This window comes from Narcine bancroftii, chromosome 1, assembly GCF_036971445.1.
Source record: "Narcine bancroftii isolate sNarBan1 chromosome 1, sNarBan1.hap1, whole genome shotgun sequence".
NCBI classification, from domain to species: domain Eukaryota; kingdom Metazoa; phylum Chordata; class Chondrichthyes; order Torpediniformes; family Narcinidae; genus Narcine; species Narcine bancroftii.
The window spans coordinates 272,286,989-272,294,214 of record NC_091469.1 but is presented as its reverse complement, the minus strand read 5'-3'; the positions used below and the strand labels follow the sequence as shown (position 1 = coordinate 272,294,214).

General features: G+C 39.6%; 1 long non-coding RNA gene across 1 annotated transcript in view; it reads left to right on the top strand.

The window, feature by feature from the left end:
* The first annotated feature begins 4,086 nt into the window (after positions 1 to 4,086).
* The window catches only part of LOC138751506 (uncharacterized), a 63,925-nt gene continuing 60,785 nt past the window's right edge, over positions 4,087 to 7,226 (top strand). The window contains exon 1 of the long non-coding RNA XR_011350004.1: positions 4,087 to 4,212. This is a non-coding gene — a long non-coding RNA (uncharacterized lncRNA). The remainder of the gene's footprint in view (positions 4,213 to 7,226) is intronic.

The window sequence follows — 7,226 nt, the reverse complement described above, 5'->3', positions numbered from 1 at the left end:
GAATTTAAGAATGAAACTGAGATTGTGTTTTTTTTTTTACGTAACAGATTGTTAAAATATGCCTGAATAGTAGTAATTGTGGAATCCCAAACAAAAATAGTCTTAAAGATAAGGGATAAACATCTGAAAAAATTATATCTAAAAATGTACTTGTACAGATCAGGTGAATGGGAATCAGTCCATCAAAAGCTGGGGACAAGTACAGATGGCTGAATGGATTCTTTGTGTTGTAAAGTTGATTCTATTTGAATTGTAGTGTAACATCTAGTCACCAGATTTCTATCCTGGAAGAGAACAATGTGCAAACTTTTTTGGTACTTTGGGAAATTCAAGTTTTTAAAGATTGAGAAAGTAGAAGCAGTGTTAGTTCAAGAAACTTGACTGCCAGACTTCACCTAGTTAAATTATTAAAATGTTATGATCAAGAACAGAAAATAATTAAAAAGGTTATTGGAATGCTGATTTAAAGAAATGGAGTTCAAGGATATTGAATTTATATTGCAGCTAATATGAAGCTGTGATTAAACTGCCTCTAAAATACTGTGAGTACTTCTGACACCATATTTTAGGAAGAATATGTTGGCATGAATCTAGTGGCAACCAGAATTATACACACATTTTATTCATTAAATTACAAGGAGAAATTACAGAAATGAAAGCTGTAATTCCAAGAATTATGGTGGATTAAGAAGTGTTTTGATTGTAGTTAATGGGGAGTTAATTGATACAGTGGAGAGATATTTAAGAGTCTGACATTCAGAGGTGTGTACTGAAAGTTTGAAACAGGCCTTTAGCAGTTATAAAAGGAACAATGAATGCAAAGAGCTGCAGAAATATGAAATTAGGTTAGTGTAAGAACAGCAAATTAGCATAGCAGTTAATGCAATGCTTTTACAGCACCAGGAGCTCTCTGTAAGGACTTTGTACATTTTCTCCCTGTACTCCAGTTACCTCCCACCCTTCAAAATGTACCAGGGTTGTTGGTCAATTGGGTGTAATTGGGTGGCAAAATCTCGTGGGTCGAAAGGGCCTGAATGTCAAAATTTTAAAATGTAAGTTTAGCAGCAGGATTGTTGATTTTAAACCCAGAATTTATAGTTCAGAACAATAACTGTTGAGAGATACCTATTTCCTGCAACTATATCAATTTGCAAGAGCAAACAAATACATAACAATTCCAATGGATGTCTAAAGGCAGCCATATCAGTTCATAGATTTGATCAGATTGCAGAATTATTCCAAGTTAAATTGATTCGTTTTAAAGTAGGTCTAAATAAAATCAGTAGAATGATTTAAATTGTTTAGTGTTGAGTGCAGAGGCTTGGTTGAACTATCCAGTTCTTGAAGATCCATGTACAACCATACCCTCAACCATAAACTGCTCAGGGTCCACTGAAGGATCTGTTGGTGCTACTGAAATGTCACATTATTTTGGTACTAACTGCAACTATGAATATTTGTTTGTCTATCCTTTAATATTTATTATCTCTTTTTCGGTATCGGAATCAGAATTTATTGACAGGAACATGGATGCTTTACAGCAGCGTCGCAGGCAAATATTTCTATAAACCACATTTCAAAATAAAATGAAATAGTGCAGTAAAAAAAAAAAAGAAACAAAGGAAGGTGGTGTCTGTGGTTTCATTGTTCATTCAAAAATTTGATGGCTGGGGGTGGGGGTGGGGGAGAAGGTGTGGAGAAGCTGGCCTTGTGCCACTGAGTGAATACTGTGGTAATTTTATTTTTACTATTGTAATTGGTGTATCTTGTGTTTGGCAACAAGTAAACATTTTTGGAACATCTGTAGAATGTACTTGTGCATATGACAATCAATTCATGTTGACATTGGTGCTGTTACTTGATTTTAAAAAATGCCCAAGAAAGTGTCTTGAATAGGGTGGAGAATTCCAGTGATGTGTAAACAAAGGTTTGGGAAATTGAGGTGTTCTGATTTGCAGTTATTTAATTTGCATTTGGTTTCCTTATGTGACAGGTTATATTATATTTTATATTATATACAAGTATATCTTTAAAAGAGATAGATTGTGGGGGGTTTAGTGTAGGTCACCACAAACAAAGATAGTAACACTTCACAAAAGACATCTTATTTAAAATGCAGGAGCTACGCATAAAGAGACTTCACGTCCCTAGTGGCTTTACAGAAACTTTGAAGATTGTCAATGGGGACTTCATAAGTAGATGTTAATTGGACTGATGCTGTGGAGTAAATGGATTATTGTTTTGAAAAGTAACAGATGGCCAGGCATAAACTGATTCTGATGCCAGCAATCGGTCTGCTTGCAGTTTGCTGTTCTGAGGGGTCATGTGGTTTTGCAAGCAGAGAGGAAGAGGAAGAGGGGGAGGGGGAGGGGGAGGGGGAAAAGACCAAACAGGATTCTTCCCTGAAAAAGAGAGAGAACTGACTTCTGCAGTGGCTTTTGGAAGCTTGTCTAAAATGCCTTTTGAAGATGGGTTGTGAGTTCTGAGTTTAGCCTGTTGAAATCCCTGGACAACCTTTGTTGTCCTTACAAGATGAAATGGCTGGCTAGAGTGTTTCTCCTGAATTAAGGGAAACAAGAGGAACTCTGTGGTGACCTGGAAGAAGAGGCTATAATTTGGAAAACCCATGATTGGGCAAGTTTCTTCTGCAAGACACTGAAGTACTGATCGTGGGAAATCAATTTGGGTGTGTGTCCAACGAGTAACGAATCTCTCTCTGAATCCAACTAAAACCTTCCCGAGCGGTAACCATTTACCTTTTCACGAGAGCATGGTGAAAATTAATAAATGTTAAATTCTGTGCACAATATAAAATTGCCTGATACCGGTGAACTTAGAGGAGTGAGAAGTGAGATTGGTCTGTGAATCAAAGAGCTTTCCTGAATATATACACGTTACATACATGTGAACTTAAAATTAGAAGGGGTTAAGTTAATAGTAATAAGTTAAAGTTTGATCTGTTTTTATGTTTAAAGAAAATTAAAAGCAACGTTTGTTTAAGTAACCATTTGTCTTGGTGAATTTCTATTGCTGCTGGGTTTTGGGGTCCTCTGGGCCCATAACAATTAAAAAGTGGAGACGGCACCATCAGCAGTAGACTTCTAACTTTTAATGTGGCCCGAAGCTCACCTGTTGGACCCAGGTTTTGACCCTCACCAACATTTCTTAGAATTAACGAAGCCTAGAATATTACAGCACAGAAACAGGCCCTTCAGCCCTTCTAATCGGGGTGCTAAACTATTATTCTGCATAGCACCTCTCATTTGCATGCATTCCACTCCCATCCATGTACCTCTACATATTTTTCTTGATGTTAAAACTGAGGCTGCATTCACCACTTCAGCTGGCAACTCATTCCACACTCCCACCACTTTACATGGTTTCCCCTAAACTTCTTCCTTTTTCACCCTTAACCCATGTCTTCACTTCACCTCAGTGGGGGGAAAAAAAATCTGTCGATGCCCATCATAATTTTGTATACCGAACCCTCTCTGGCTTAGAATAGTTATATATTGTGATAAAAGTGCTGTAATAATAATGCCACAGTTATGTCTACCTGACATTTTGAACATGGGCTAGTTGAATTTATTTTATGGAAGTGTGTTCACCTTTAAATAAAGGTTGCAATTTCATGACTTCGACAGTTCCCTCACACAATTTGTGTAATCACTGTGCAATGTGGGGAAAACAGTAGAAACATTGTGCACAGCAAAGCTCCCAACAACAGCAAGCATTCTGACAGTTAGTGAAGGCCAGAAAAACAAGGTTCCTAAACCTTGACATTTAATCATCCCCACACGTTTTGCTCTGCCGCCCGCAAGCTAAAAACCATGACCTAAAATAGATATCGCTCTGAGAGCCCCTCGGAGTCCTGCCCCATGAACAACTGGGGAAGGCGTTCACTCAAAGTGCCTCGGGCCAGCATCTGCGGCAACAGAGGACGGGCCCTTTGAACGGCGTGGAAAGGTGTTCAACCTCATACCTGGAGTTCCAAGTTAGTGACGCATGCCGATGATGCTTCGCGCGAGCCAGCGCGCACTCCCTCGCCTTTGGCCGCGCACTGCGGCCACGCGCTCCTCTCGCGATGTTTGGCTGCCGCTCCGAGTCGCCGGTCGTTCATCGGATCTGGATGCCGAGCGGGTCCAGGGGGGAAAAGATGGAGCCGTCGGTGAAGCCGGTGGGACTGCAGCTCAACAGCCTCCTTTAACCCAGGTAAGGAGTAACCTGCGGCATAGACTTCCGGGGGTGTCTTCCCCGGTGGAGGATGGAGAGAGAAGCAATCTCCATCGCTCGGACAGATAGGTCTGTCGCGGAGCAAAGATTAGAATTTATTGTCATGAACGTGTCACGGAATTCGTGGTTTAGTCCCGTCTTTGCGAAACGGAGCAAAGGCATTTCAAGTGGGAGTGGGGAGGAGACGAGGTCTGGTTGCAGGGGGGATGCGGGACCCGCTTCGGAGATTGCGAGGTGCGGTATAGGCAGCAGATGAGACCCGACAGAGGGATAGCAAGAACGTGCTATTATTGAGGCATAGCGAAAAGGCGTGAGCTCTCGGGACCGATAAGGTGAGGCGGGGGTTGCGGGTGGGGGGTCGATGGTTTGTCGGAAGAGTTACACCAGGTGAAGTGGAGGGGAAATTGATTGGGAGATGGTGCACGAACGAGCGAAGGCTGGATACCTTGGGTGGTCTGAAGTTGCACCAGAGGGGGCAGAGCGGTGAGCTAACGGGAACCAAGCAGTCAGTGAAATTAATGTGCTGGTTTATCTTGGAGGACGTGATGACAGGAACGGATTTTGTTTGAGCCACCTGAACGAGAGCAATGGTTGACCTGGAGGATAGAAGGTACCCAGTGGGAGGAAACAACTCATTTGGAATAGAAATAACACGAGACTGACAGTGTGGGGGAATTCCAGAAATACAAAAATACACAAGCGAACTGAAAAATTGAACCTTCAATAATAAAGTGAAAATGGTTGGTTTTGGTGTGCAAATGGAGTGAAACGAGCATTTGATGCAGTCGCTATTGGACGAAAGGACTGACTTTTAAGTGCCATTTCAGATAAATTCTTGAAAAATTAACAGGGGCTCGAAAAGATGCATTAATGAAATCCGTATGTGGGTGAAGCATATAGCCAGGATTTTGAGTTTGCAATAATATGAAATAACATGACCAAATTCTGATCTTTGGTAAGAGGTCTCCAAAGATTTTTCAGTCTCTGCAGTGGACTCCATCTTTTCCCATGCCAGTTACAGCCAGGCATCAATCTTATACAATTGGTGTTGTAATAATCATATCAAATTGCCAAAACAGTCCAATAACAATGTTCTCACAACAAATTAGGAAGTAAAGAGCAGAGTTTTAAACACACTTTGACGCATGAGGATCAGTGGTTTTCAAACTTTCTTCCCCCACTTGCATACCACTCCAAGCAATCCCTGTGCCGTAAGTGTTCTCTGATTGGTAAGGAATTACTTAAGGCGGTATGTGAGTGGGGGAAAAAGGTTGAGAACCACTGCTCTACCCCCAATTGTAACTGAAATATTTTACTTGAGAAAAATTGTCATTGGCCCATTTCTTTTGGAGTTATGAAATGTGCACATACCGAGTCAATGAGGTACGATTAAAACTGGTTTTCAAACTTTTTCTTTCCACTCACATACCACCTTAAGCAGTCCCTTACTAATCACAGCACCTTTGGCAGAGGGATTACTTAAGATGGCATGTGAGTGGAATGAAAAAATTTGAAAACCATTGAAATAAATAACTAAAATTACTGAATTTGTATTTTTTTGAACAAAATAGTCATTTGCTATTGGCAGTTATAGTTGAATTGATACTTCTGTATTAAAAAACGAATTATAAAATCTTGCCTCTTTTAAATTATTTTTCCATTAGAAACAATTACAGCAATTGTTCTCATAACTATACAAATCTACATGGAGGAAATAGCTGAAATATATAGATCACAGAGGCCCCATATTTGATTCTCTATGATCAAAAGTAATTTGCATTTCTAAAGCACATTTTTACTTGTGTGGATACTCCATAATACTCTGCATAAACACAGTTCCTGTGATTATGCAGATCATTTATATTGTGGGTAAATAGGACACCAATTTGCACACAATATCCTTTGAAAACAAAAGTGATAATTTATCAGGAAATCTATTCCAAGAGGACAGATAGATAATAAAGGTGCTAGAGCATAACTCATTCATTCCTTGACAAAATGGGAGTAATTTACTCTTCTTAACACAATCACTATTTCTCAATTCATCATATAGTCCTTCCATTATAAGAAATTAAGCTTTCAGGAGAGAATATTTACCAAAATAATTGAGGAAAGGAAAACTTTATCGGAAAAATGAAAAAATGCACAACGGAGAGATAATTTTGTCTTTCTTTCAGTGATGTCAAATTTTTGATATTCACTTTTAAAGTTGGTTCTTGTGGGTTTCATTTGAAGAATGTTTAGAAAGTATATTTCTTTCCTACTTTCCCAGATTTAACACTTAATTTGGCAGTCAGAATGATGACTGGAGATCTCCATTAGGAGTGCATGCCAATTTCTATCCCCTTTTCCACTGGCACCTTGTCCCAGGAATTAATAGGGAATTAACTGGGACAGGGTCCAGTGGAAAAAGAAAACAATCAGCACACTGGTGTCAAATGATGTCAAACCATGCTGGGGATTGATGGCCTCGACCACTACTCATATCCATGGCATCAGCCGACACCAGTGTGCCAATTAAACTAGTGGAAAAATGACAGCAGAAAGTCACCTGTTTCTGGTTGAAGGTAGAACACTCTGATCCCTAGGGATGAGTTGTGTTCAATGGAAAAGCAGTCAGTATCCTGGTTAAAGGTGGCCCAGTGGAAACAGCACAAACAGCTTCCTATCCCGGGTCTCTGCACGCCCAATTAACTGAGATGCCAGTTGAAAAAGGGCTTATGAAGTTAATTAGTAGTGTGAAAATGAATGTCCTTTTTAATAGGAAATTTAAAAATATATATTTCATTATTTTTGGTTAATGTGATAAATTCAAGAAAAAAAAATTAAATGTGATGTTAGAAGTCTGAAACAAATGTAGGGACTGGGATTTCCTAGAAATCTGAACATGTAAAAAAAACACACTGATGGCTATTTGTGAGTTGCTTTGTGAACAGTAACATTTAATTGGTGATGCATTTATGGAATATTCTGAAATGCTTTGGTGTTGCTTT